The 13,790-nt window shown below is 42.9% G+C and overlaps 1 protein-coding gene across 3 annotated transcripts in view; it reads right to left on the bottom strand.

Moving 5' to 3' along the window:
* Positions 1 to 13,790, bottom strand: part of ELMO1 (engulfment and cell motility 1) — a 586,055-nt gene that overhangs the window by 567,717 nt on the left and 4,548 nt on the right. Inside the window, exon 2 of one of the 3 annotated variants that reach the window (XM_011950143.1) lies at positions 736 to 759. The exons of the other annotated variants lie outside the window; for them this stretch is intronic. The gene's annotated coding sequence lies outside the window, so the exon portion shown is untranslated. The remainder of the gene's footprint in view (positions 1 to 735; positions 760 to 13,790) is intronic. 3 annotated transcript variants of the gene reach the window in all.

Below are 13,790 nucleotides of genomic sequence, written 5' to 3'. Positions count from 1 at the left end.
TACAAGAAGCCAGACAGGAACAGTGTGCTCTGTGAGCTCACCGGTGACTCCTAATTCCATCCCTTTCAACCAGCGACGGCCTCTGGCCACAGAATTTTGGAGCAGAGGTTCAAAACTCATACATCCTCTCACATCTACTGTGTGCCGGCCGAGGCCAAAGAACTCTGCTGTTTGTTGATTATATTTTTTCATTTTATCTTGACAACCACACACTGGCATCATTTCCATCTATATAAGAGGAAACAGAAGCTATGAGAACTTAACAAATTTCCCCCAAGTCACAGAGCAAGTGAGTGGTGATTAATTTCAACCTGGATCTGTGTGGGTCTGGATCCCACAAGGCAGCTCACAGAAGTATCTAAGGGAATAAATGGGACAAAGCCTCGGAACAGGCACAGAGCCTAACTGAGCACTTTCTAGTGTGGCATAGTCACCTTAATGGACAGCAAGGTCAACAAAGCAATCAGAATAGTGTACCTTGGCCAGGTGCAGTGGCTCATTCCAGTAATTCCAGTGCTTTGGGAGGCCAAAGCAGGAGGCTAACTTGAGGCCAGGAGTTTAAGACCAGCATGGGCAACACAGGAAGACCTCATCTCTACAGAAAATAAAAAGATTAGCCGGGCATGGTGGTGCGTGTCTATAATTCTAGTTACTCAGGAGGCTGAGGTGAGAGGATGGCCTGAGCCCAGGAGTTCAAGGCTGCAGTGAGTTATGACTATGCCACTCTACTCCAGCCTGGGTGACAGAGCAAGACCATATCTCCAAAACATAATAATAATAATTAATTAAAGAAAGAATAGTCTAACTTGCACAGGGCTATACTGTTGGCTGGATGATCATAGTGTTTCAAAAATTGGGAATAGATGAGAAGCCTACTAAATTTGTACTTGATGTGTATAAGTGGAAAAGTTCTAGGTCAAGTGAACAAAAGTCTAATCTGAATCATAAAAACAGTCATCGTCCCTCAACCAATCCTCAGACTTGAGAGTCAGTTTACAGTGAGTTTATACGGGCTCAACTAGAATGAAAGCAAGGCTGGGTCCCTTTGAAATAGGACCCTGGTACACTGTCAAAAGTGTATTCATTAATCTTTCTCCCAGCCTTCCCCAAGAAGACCTATGTACAACCTTTTACCAGGGTAACTGCGCACTGAGGAAAAAGGAAAAATCAGACGTTTTGGGAACTAATGGACAATGGCTCTGAATGAACACTGATTCCAGAATACTCAAAACATCACTGTGGCCTCAGTTAGTACGGATTTATGGAGGCCAGGTGATCTATGAAGTTTCTTTGTTTCTTTTTTTGTTTGTTGTTTGTTTTTTGGTGTTTTTGACACGGAGTTTCACTCTCGTTGCCCAGGCTGGGGTGCAATGGTGCAATCTCGGTTCACCACAGCCTCTGCCTCCCAGGTTCAAGCGATTCTCCTGCCTCAGCCTCCCGAGTATCTGGGATTACAGGCATACGCCACCACGCCTGGATAGTTTTGTATTTTTCGTAAAGATGGGATTTCTCCATGTTGGTCAGGCTAGTCTCGAACTCATGACCTCAGGTGATTTGCCCACCTCAGCCTCCCAAAGTGTTGGGATTACAGGTGTGAGCCACCGCACCTGGCCTGATCTATGAAGTTTTAGTTCAGGTCCACCTCACAGTGGACCCAGTGGGTCCCACACTTCATCCTGTGGTCATCTCTTAAGTTCTGGAATGCATAATTGGAATAGGCATGCTTAGCAACTGCCAGGTTCTCCACAATGGGGAAACAAGGAGTTGTTCGGTTATTGTACTGAAGGAGAAAGGGAATATAAAAGGTCTGAGAATGCAGCTCCAAAGGCCTGTATGCTCCATTTCCAGAGTGAACTGAGAACACTTAAGTTGGGGGTTTACCATGTGTGTGCTACTTGGCTTATAAGAAATGGGCTCAGCTCTGCACTTGAATATCAGGATAAATTGTTCCAGCAATGGAGAGCCAAGACACTATCAAGTTTCAATTGCTAGCTGAAACCCTTGATAGCTGCTAGAAAAATAATATGCAATTATAGCCTAGAAACGTAAATTATCAAGGCCACGGTGCTCTCAGAATGTAATAAATGAAATGTGGGTAACCACACATGTGGTAAAAATCCCAGCCCCCAATGTGTATCACAGATGCCTAGTCACCCACAAGCACTGGAGAGGGAGGAAGGAAGAAACAGACGCTTCAAATTCAACACTGGCTGAACCGTGGATGAAAGGATGAAAAGCCAAGAAATGTTTGCTATGTTCTTTCCAGTTATGGTCTTCAAATGTCTATGCCCTGTAGGCTCCTGGGTGACTAGGAGAGAATTATAAGTAGACAAGCAAGTAAGAATACTTCGGCAGAGAGTAACACAATGACAAAATGTTGGTTTCTTCTTCTGTAATGTTCATTTTATCTAGAGTGGATTTTGGCACAGTGGAATGACACTAAGGCAGTCACTGTTGCCTCCTAGGGTTAGGGCATTGCACGGCCGTGTACCTCTCCAACACCCAGAGGCTCCTCAATCAGTGACCTTGGGTCTTCAGCAAAATTGGGAACAGCGAGAGTTACATGCCAGACATCCCTAAATAGAGTATCCCCAGGGCCCTTACTCAGAGACGAAGAAACCATTTTAAAGGACTGTGAAAAGGACGCAGTGCTCACATGCATGAAAAATAGTGCTTCTGTCTACAGACATTTACTGAGTACTTCTTATGGGCTCAGCCTGGGAACACCTGCCATGAGCCCTCCAGGCTACTCAGGGAGAAGGACATGAAAGAGACTGTGAAACAGCACGATCAATGCCAGCACAGGGAAGCACTTCATGTGTCCAAGGAGCAAATGCCAGAAGTCACGGAAGGTTCCCAGAGGAGGTGACCATCCACTCATATCATGTGATCCAGGCACTTCACTCACAAAGGAAGCCAGGGGCCTCTCTCTCCCAGCCCAACAAACTGCCGGACACCTCTGGCATGACTTCTCTTTTGCTTGCTGTTCCCCCTTAATATTCATTTCAACCTGATTTCACCTGATTAGGAATTCTGGGGTCTTATGCTCACTTGCAAGGGAAGAATCATGAGCCCACCTCATCCCTCACTGATGGCTTCTGAGCAGTATTTGAAGACGGGCAGTATTTGAAGACCCAGAGAGCAGGGTGCCTCAGGGAAAGCCCCTCAAAAGCGAATTCTCCTGGTGTCCCTGAGTCTTTATGTCTCTGAAAACAATTCCCTATTTTGGCAATCATGAACGAGTCTCCCCTATACATGCCCTGTCTCCTGCTGCAGGGGGCAAAATAAGTAACATCTACAGAGGGGCTTCTCATCTCCCCTCCTCATCAGGCCAGGCTAACCCACCCCCTCAGAACCCCTGCCTGCCCCCAAATCTCATCTGGGACTTATGGAACAAGATTTTTATTAAATGGCGACAAAGATGAAAAGTAAAATATCAGAGACACACAGAGAGTGAGCCACAGACCTGAGAAAACAGCTGCATATGAAAGGATTAGAAAACAAATGAAAAAAGTAACTCAAAGGATTTAGAATCCATTCAGGTGCACTGGAAGAAAATCCCCCCAGGATTGGGAGAACAGATCCAGGTTCAAACCTGGGCAATAGGAGGTTCTAAGGAGGTTCCATCCTCTTCTAGCTGCCTGATTAGGTGGTACCTTGAGGTTTATAACTTCTTTTTACTCACCACTTTCTAGGATGATGCTTCTTGAAAGAAGAGAAAAGTGAAGTCTGGGACCACGTGCACTTGCATCACCTGAGAGGCTGCTAAAAATGTGGTTTCCTAGGTCCCCAGTGATTCTTAAGCATTCTGAAGTCTGAGAACCACAGAACTAGGTACTTCATCATTCCTAAGTGGTTGCATTACCCATGCTAAATCACTCTTTTAAATTGCTGTTTAAAATTTAAAGAAGACACTAGTGGCTACATTGATTCTTTTAGAAATGGTTAGATTCTAACAGGAGTGATTGTACAGTCACATTGTGACCAATTTTAAATGATGTAAAATTTACACATTGAAGCCAGAAGGATCTTTTCAAAGCATAAATCTGATCACGTCACTCCCTTGGGTAAAACTCTTCAGTGACTTCCCTTTGCCCTTTTGATAAAAGCTCAGCCCCATGATCCCAATCAGCCCTCCTCTCCAGTCTAATCCACGGCTGGAGTGCTCCCTGCCTCAGGCACTCTGCTCCCCAGTTCCTGCAACATCCAAGGTCAGCCTTTTACACAGCCTTCATGTGCTAGTTGTCTGTACCCAGTAACATTCTTTCACCCTCCTCCCTGACCTCCCTGACTACATTAATCTCCCTGTTGTAGGCTCCCCCAGCATCAGTAACTTCCCCCTTCAACAGCCCTTAGCAGACTTCAAACATCACACTTATTCGTGTGATCCTTTGATCAATGCATACTTCCTCCTCTAGTGTGTAAGCAGCCCAGCTGTTGTTGAAATCAACAACAGGCCTATTTTTCTCTCGGAAGGAGGCTCACCATTGTTTACGTATCACCTAGTACACCACACGGTACACAGCAGGTGCTCAATAAATACCTGTGAATTAACAAATGAATATTTCCGTTTGGTCCAAGTGCTAAGGTGTTTACAACTAATTGATCATAACCAGTTACAGATTGCTTTGTTCCTTCTCCACTACCACTGCTTCACTTGACTAGCTTTGAAAAAGAAAAAGGAGAAAAATAAAGAGTATTTCCGAATCAAATGCTGGAACAAATTCAGGCACACAGTAGCAATTAAGAATTTAAAATACTCTGATCCCTTTCCTGAAAGTTAAAGGCAGCAGTCTCTCCCCAGCCAAGGATTAAAGTCCTATGGTGGTTTCCCTCCCCCTGCATATGATCCAATACTCTTCAAAGCACTTATCACTTCTAATGGATGGACCCAACTATTCCTAATACAACTTCTGGGTTTCGAAAAGGTGAAACTCAACATTAAAACTACTGGTATGCCATTTCTCTGGGCCTGGCTTTGATCTAGTCATGAAAAATTGTCTTAAAGATATATGTTGAGATAAAAACAAATCTGAGAATTTTCACAACTTCTTGTATTTTCAGACACCCTCATCTGCCCGTCTTATCATTCCCAGGTCCAGACGCCGAGTCTCAGACTGTTTCATTACACACTTGCACATGCTAGAATTGTTAGCAACACATTTGAAAAGATTCAACATGGCCCTGTACCAGTTGACAATAATTAGATGACAATGCTTGTGACTGTGGAAGGTTGTCTCACTGGGTACATAAAGGAATCTCTATTACGCGCTCTTCTCTCTACCATCCTCAGGCAGTCAGCTACAGCTGGGGTAATGGTTTGCTGCCCCGATCGCGCAGTGGTAAACATATATTTACCACTGGATTCTATTTCAAGGTACACACCAATCCTGATATATAGAAAAGAGGCGTTGCTACGCAGTGGACACTCTAGCTGCTGAATAACCCATGTTTACCACTCTCCTAGGTAAAAGAAAGTGACCAGAATTTTTTCACACTGAAGACTGTGTATTTGTCAGGTCCAATAAAGATTTGCATACAGTCATTAGACAAGTGATTTTCACGACTATAGTTAATGGAAGTCAAGGTGGAGACCAAAAGACATCATTTTCAAAGCACTAATTTGGAGAAGCAGTTTCTGTTTGGCACATGGCTGTCTGACACCCCTACTTCTATCCAGGGCATTTTAGTGTCTAGAGTAAGGTTTCTCTCTTTTCAACCCACTCCTTAAAAGCTGTTACTAAGTGACTGTTTAATGGGTACGTGAGCTACTGCTTAATGAGCTGGTGTGCCTGTAAGCTAGTTGCTGCCTTCCTGAAGAAGCAGTAAGTGGAAAAAGCACCCAAACAAACCGGCCATAGCCAGAGACGATGATTGGAAATGGAAGCAGGTGGCTTCTACTTAGGTGGCCATAAAATGAATTGTCCAATCCAGGGCACGTTGAAAGTGAAAGCTGGTGTAATTGAATGTGCTGGGACAATGGGGCCACACTGGGTCTATACACTTGGGACTACAGACATTCTTCTTTTATTTTTCTACTTTTATCCCCAGGATAATTTCTAATCTGGTTGGCAGCTTGATCATCTGGCTCAGATTAAAGAAGAAAATGTAACACTTTACAACCACCCATCTGCCAATGAACATTTCAGCAGTCCCCTACTTGGTGGAAGGTTCCTAATGATTCAAAAAGGGACATTTCCAAAACATTATTGGACCCAGTGACCCTCTTTTACATGTAACATAATCATATGAAACCCAGTTCAACTGAATGAAAGTCCTGCCAATTGCTCCTTCACTGTTACTCCAGTGACATGGGGTTTCTCCCAGGGCCCCTGTGCACAATTGGACAAATGCAAACAGCCCCAAAAGCTGGAATCAAGAAAAGGGAAAGAGCTCCAGTGGAGCCATCTCCATTCTCTCCCCCCAAAGTAAAAAAAATTAATAATACAATAAAACAGTAAAATCTCAGGTTAGTTCAAATTGAACTGGACATATATCTATTTAGAAGAGCTTTCACTTGAGGACCCTAAATTGCTAACTTGAGTCATTACATCAGTTATTTTAATTCACAGTCAATCATAACTCATTCCAGTCTGTATTTTAACAGTTGGTACTTCTCCTGTACTGGTTTAAGTTTCATTTTTATTTAACAAATAGTAATCATTCATATTTATGAGGTACGATTGGATGTATTGATACATGCATACCTAAGGAATGATCAAATCAGGCGAATTAACATATCTATCACTTCAAATATTTAGCATTCCTTTGTGGTGGGAACATTTAAAATCCCCTCTTTTAGCTGTTTTGAAATATACAATATGTAATTATTAACTATTGCCACCATGTTGTGTAATAAAATCACCAGAACTTATTCCTCCTGGCTAACTGAAACTTTCCATCTGGCTTTGACCAACATCCAACTGAAACTTTCTATCTGGCTTTGACCAACATCTCTTCTTTCCCTGCCAACCCCAACTTTCTTCTTGTTTTCTTGAAGAAAAGACATATTAAGCAAACTAATTCTAGTCAAGACTTTAGGAGGAGTTACCTAGGTCACTTGAAGAAAATTAAATACAAAATGCATGCTTTTATATGATTTTAGCAAGATAGTTTAATAAAGAACCTGAATAGAAACTACTGAATCAGTGATAATAACCTCAATAATAATAGCAAACCCAACCCAATGCTTTTAGGGTACGCTACTTTACAATCATGATTGCATTTAATCATCTCAGCTACTTAAAGAGGCAGGGACTTACATTACCTATATTTGAAAGATGTGAAAATGAGGCCAAGGAAGGTCACTAACTTACCTGAAGTCACCCAGCTGTGTACTCAACAGGAGATCTGAACCCTCCATTAACAAGTATGTGCTTATGTCGCTTTAAACCACAAAGACTGCTTTTCCTTTTTCCCAAATCCAATCAGTTAGCAAATCATTTAATTTTATCATCAATATCTACAGGCAAACACGGTGTGTGCAGGCCTGCCCTCCTTTCCCTCTGCTCAGACTCTGGCTGGCACCCGCTGAGGGGCTCAGGCTGGAAGGTGGGGGCTGGGCAACCTGTCTCCAAGTTTCATTGGCACAGCAAGCACACTGCTTTGTTTATTTATTCATCTGACCAAGAACATGTATTTACTTAGACAGGCCTAGCAGGAGCTCCCATCTTTCCTCTGCCCCTCCCTCCAGCTGTATCATCTAATCTATCCTCCAGGTTGCTCTCACTGGAATCCAACTGCATCTTTTCCTTGCCTAAAACCCTTTGGCTTTCATTTCTGCTCAATCCAAATGCCCAGCTCCTGGGATTGCTGATGTAAAGCCCCTTCCAGACTGTCCTCCACCACCCTGATTGCTATATTCCCTGGACGTATCATATTCTTTCTTTTAATACTCAGATTTCCAGATCTTTCTTAAAAGTCACTTCATTTGTAAACACCTACCTCTGTGATCTGCAATCACGGTAAACATACCTTTAGCATACTGTTATGACCGTCTCTTAACAGATCTGCCTGTTACAGCCCTCCCTACCCCTTCTCCACATATGGAGTGCCCAGGCTACAGCATACAAATTGCAAGCAAAATGGCTGTAGACTGACTGAATGACTGAATGAAGCATTATGATCAGGGCTATAAGCCCAGCAATAGTTTGGCTTGAAAATATTTATATACGTTTTAAGGATAAACCCAACATCTGTTTTTAAAATATATTACAATTAAAAAATAAAGCTTTACTGTGCTTCTCTCATATAAATCCAAGCAAATGTTTCTCAAAAACCTTCAGCTGGAGAATGGACAGTAATTGAGAAAGTAGTTCTAATGAGTCGAAGTCGCTTCCTGGCAGTGCAGTAAGCCTAGAGATGATGGAAACATATTCATTCCTTGACAAAATGTTTAATTTCATGTGATTTGTGCTGACTTACTATAAAAGTGACAGCACTGGAGAAAACAGGATTTAGCAGCTGATATAACTGTTTCTTTGCTTCTAAAGGCCTTTCATTATTAGAAGAGCTGCATGGGTGTGTGTGTATGTGTGTCTGTCTTTCTCTCTCACACACACATATGTACAGGACATTTATTATTTAATATATCAAAATTTTTGATTAGTGGTCACTTCCCAGAGTGGTCCACAATTGGAATAAGTGAGGCACAGGTCCGCTATAAAGAAATCTAGGGGGCAGGCACAGTGGCTCACATCTGTAATCACAACACTTTGGGAGGCCAAGGCGGGCCAATCACAAGGTCAGGAGTTTGAGACCAGCCTGGCCAACATAGTGAAATGCCGTCTCTACTAAAAATACAAAAATTAGCCGGGCGTGGTGGCGGGCACCTGTAGTCCTAGCTACTCAGGAGGCTGAGGCAGGAGAATCACTTGAACCCAGGAGGTGGAGGTTACAGTGAGCCAAGAGCATGCCACTGCACTCCAGCCTAGGCGACAGAGTGAGACACCATCTCAAAAAAAATATATATATATATAGGAATCTGTGGGGTGGGGCGAGTTGGGGGGTGGACAGGAGTCAAGTAAAAACCAGCCTGACTGAACATTATTGGAATTCACTCCTCACTTGACCAAAAATGAGCAATCTGACCAAACTCCTCCACTAGCTCTACCTCCCAAGCCACATGCTCTGAGGGCCAAGGGTAAAGTCAGCTGTGGTTATGCATTTGGGCTAAAGAGGCCAAAAACAGAAAAAAAAAATTATTTTGAAATGGATTACTCTTCAAAATTAAGGGTAATTGTGTGTAGCAGCCTGGAAAATACAGCTCATCTAGCTCTGCCACTGAACCCCACAGCACAAAACTCTGGTGCTCTAAGTGCAATTCTGAACTGGAAAAAAAAAAAAAGGCACAAAGGGCGGAAGGAAGGGTGGAGGGTTGGTATAGGGCTGGTGACTTGTAAGAAGGCAGCTGCCTTGGGGAGTCACAGCTAGTCTATAACCCAGCAATATTTCTATGGCACTTAAGCCACTTGATGGTATTCTGGACTATGATAGCAGCCAAGCAGAGAAGGTAAATAAAAGGCCGACAGATAATTACATAAGAAAATTAACGTGGCAAGATTAGGACAGAAATCTAATGGACAAAGTGGGAAAGGACTTCGCATAAAGCAGTACCTTGAAGGCTTCTCCCTGACCTGCTACAATGTCCTGGTCACACTAATGGAATATCAATATCTGTTACTATCCAACTAGTCAAGGTGGATTTGACAAGCAAAGGAGGAGGCGCTGAACTCACTTAACTCATTCCCACACAGACATTTCCTTTGTCTTATGACAAAGGCCTCTGAACAAGCCAAGCTGAGCTTTGCTACCTACCTTCCTCATTTCATTTATCTTATTGCCATTATGTAAAGTCAAGGCAGTAACTAGTGGTCAGAATTCAAACCCTTTTTAAGAAACTGAGACAAAAACTCACCGGTTACAGTGTCTTTCAGTCACAGGTACTAGGAAGAAACATACATGCAAACAAAACTTGAAAAACATTTGGATTAGAGGAACAATTGCAATATAGGAGGGAAGAGAGCTAGAAAGGAAACTTGGAGAGCTGGAGGAAAGAAATGAACATAAAGAGTGAGCCCTCTCATTTGTTAATACACCACCTTAGACTCTAAGGAATAACCAGTAAGTAGAAAACCAGGGCACTTATAACTGCTGTGGAAAGTCTGGACTATCTGATAACACACAACTGGTCTTGCTAACTCAGGAAGACAAAGCAGCGGTTCTCAGCTTGGGGACAGGAGAGTTGATAGGACAATCTGCAATACCTGGAGACATCTGGGGTTGTCACAAACAAGTAATGCTACTAGCATTAGTGAACAGCGGCCAGGGAAGACAGTAAACATTCGACTGTACACAGGACAGCCCTTACAACAAAGGATCATCCAGCCCGAAATGTCAACAGCACTGAGACTGACACTGCCTGAAATAATGGGTTAGTAAAATGGCCAACAGCCTACAAGTAGAAAAAGAACTGTACAATTAGCCTCAGCCTCGTCCAAAGGAGAAACCGTCCCAGTCAAAGGACTCCTGTCTCTGGTTTCCTTAGTTGGTATGAATCCATCAACAAGAGAATTAGCAAAAGTTACAATAAGCTGGAAAACACTGTCAAGTATATTTCCCTTCCAACTGGTTCCTTCCCAGGTGGTTCCATGCATTTGCCTTTACCATGACTCATCCAGAGAGGAAAAATATTGGCTGAAGAATAGATGCCCATTCTTCTTGGCAAATACTGTTCTCATTTTTTATTAATAAATTGCATTCTGGCTCATACGCTTCAATATCATGAAGTTGGTTGATGGGCATACTGTCCCTGAGAGAAGAATCCATTGACTCTCAAAATTAAGGTCAACTTTAGAATGAGATACCCAAAGAGAGGGATTGACTCTGAAGAACCAGGACGCAGTGGCAGCAGAGACATCCCTGGATACCACGGCAACCCAGGGCACACCCGTGTGCAGGATCCACAGGAGTGAAGAGCCTCTCGGGACGCCACTGAAGCATAGCTCCACATGGGATCCTGGCCTCAGAGGCTGGCCAGTCCAGGGAACCAACAAAAGAAGGAACTAACCAGCACAGACATCATGGTACAGCAGAAAGAAGTAACACAGTAAAATGAGTCAGAAAAAATGGGTTTAAGGCTCAGATGCACTCTTTAAGCATCCTTGTGACATTTCATTCTTCCAAGCCACATCTGTAAAATGGGATAACAATACTATTCTGATTGTTCCCCATCATTTCCAAAACAGCATCCCCAGAGGAAGGGTGTGTCAGGGCACAGAGAAACATGTCGCATTGATCCTGTGACTCCAACTCCACCAAGAGAATGCCTTATAGGGCTTACCTGATTATCATTCCCTCAAACCACCGTTCCTTATGCAGAGTACAACCCACTGAACACATCGCATTCCTATAGTCTAGCAAGTTGTGCCTTTCCAGTGTTTTCTACTGATGAAAGTTTTGTTTCCTACCTTAACTGTTAGAACTAAAGCAGTCAAAACTGTAGCCTCAATTCCTAAAATTGAAGTTCCAATAATAATTCTGTTCAGATTCTGGAAATCAGTGTTTGTGGGGGCCCGGAACACTGAGAATCATCTCCTTCTATTTATACATGTGACTAATTTCTCGACTCAGCACTATGCCAGTTTGTTACTGTAGTTAATTCTGTTTGATGAGCTAGCATTTCTTCTCCCACACATAGTCCTGTCTGATACTTAACTGTTCATCCCACCTCAGGCCAGTGACCAAACTCTGCTCATACCATACCTGCATTTATATTGCAACAGGTTAGAAAACATAGCACTAACACACAAGTTGTTAACGTAATCAGGAATCCTGATATGGCTTTGCAGGCTTTAGTTCTGGCTAATATAGAAAAGTTCCAATTGTTAACACTCAGACAACCCAAATTATCCAGGGAACTGAGCATTGCAACCAGTGTGTGCATTGTACATGCAGGCTGGCTTTGCCGAACCTAAAAATGCTGTGCTGGCATACTGGAAGGCTTTCGTGGCCACACACATGGTCCTGGGAGCCACACCCTGTGGAATGACTGTCCTTCATGATCCTTTCATTGTGGGCAGTGCAGAAGTTCCCAGACTTTTTTTTTTTTTTTTTTAAGAGATGGGGTTACCCATCTCTTAACTCTGTCAACCAACCTGGAGCACTGTGGTGCGATCACAGCTCACTGCAGCCTCAGACTCCTGGACTCAAGCCACTCTCTTGCCTCAGCCTATCAAGTAGCTGGGACTACAGGCGCATGCCATCGTACCCCGCTAATTTTTTAACTTTCTGAGAGATGTGGTCTCGCTATGTTGCGCAGGCTGAGTTGTCAGCCTTTGACTTTCTTCCTTCGACAGCCAATCCAAGCCCAGGTCAGCTAAAATGCTTCATCTAATCATGCATCCCAGCAGTGTGGCTGCCACCAGAAGAGATTACAACTGTCTTCGTAATTAGAATCATTCATATGGGGAACACTAAAATGGGACAGGAGAAGTTGAGCAGAGTAAATTTCCAAAGACCTCAAAAGTTCTAAACTAAAACTTGGTGAGTAAAGGAGATATCCTGTCGATTTTATTCTAAGTAAGGTTAAAGAGTTATTGCAAAGGGAGCTACTGCCTCTCTGCATCACTAAAGTGAAAAGCATGTCACTTGAGTTTCTAGTTCCTCCAAGATGGCAGCATCAGGGCCTAGCACACTGGCAAGTTCTACAAATAGTAGCATTTTTAAAAGTTAAGTCAACAGCTGACAGAACTGCATCTGGTTCAACATTTGGAAATAGCATCTCTTGCAGGGGGATTAAACCAACAGTATTTTGTTAAAAGGAGATCGCTAAGTATTTCTTAAAAGGATAGCCCTCTAGAACATCTTCATCAGAATCCGTGGCAAGTTAGTTACAGATGTAGTTTTCCCCAGAATTAATGAAACAGACTTTAAAAATTGTTAGCCACATTGAGAAATACTTTGACATGAAGACTGGGTGTCTGTTTTATGAAATTCTGTTTTCCACACTTTTCTCTTTCATGTTTTAAACTGCTGGTCTTGGCCTACTAAAGTGATACCATGATCCACTCACGGGTTACAACCCTAAGCTTAAAAAATACTTCTCTGGTTGATTAGAAGGAACCAGAACTAGAGTTGCACAATTAGTAGCAAACACTCCAGGCTTTGCGATGCAGAGAAGGTTTATTAATCCACCACATTTTCCAAATTCAACAGAATGTCTTATAAACCAAATTATCTACTTGGATGGTTTCAGGCACCAAAAAGTGTTTACAAAGCTTGAGCTACGAACCTTAATGGTATCCACTGTCCTAGATCTAGAAGGCATATGTTACCTTCATAGGAATGATCACCTTTAACCCTTGAGCATTAGGCAAGATGATGAAGTAAGCAAAGTGAGCTCCTTGCCTCACCCCCAGCCACATCCTCTGGCAAAGACTTCAAAGCCCTTTCCCCACCCTCCCCACCCACTCACACCAGAGACCCAAAGGGGGTAAATTACTTTGAAACACTCAAGTATTACCTTCTTTTCAATACAGTAATTTAGTCAATGTTCAAGACTTAGCTGCACCTGCAGAAGACCTTCGTGTTTCCTCACTTTCATTTTTCTTCTCCTAGGCATTTCTCATCTCCCCTGCATCTGCCACACAGTCTCCCTTACAGCCTCCTGTCTTCACCTCCATATCCTAGGAGAGCAGAATGGGATACAGCAGATGCCTCTGACTTCAATCCCCTTACAATAATGCCCTTCCTCCTAGGCTAAAGCAACACAGACTTCTTTTTTTTTTTTT

This window comes from Colobus angolensis, unplaced genomic scaffold, assembly GCF_000951035.1.
Source record: "Colobus angolensis palliatus isolate OR3802 unplaced genomic scaffold, Cang.pa_1.0 Scaffold302, whole genome shotgun sequence".
Taxonomy (NCBI): Eukaryota; Metazoa; Chordata; class Mammalia; order Primates; family Cercopithecidae; genus Colobus; species Colobus angolensis.
The sequence above is the reverse complement of the archived record's forward strand: the minus strand, read 5'-3'. Positions and strand labels throughout refer to the sequence as shown.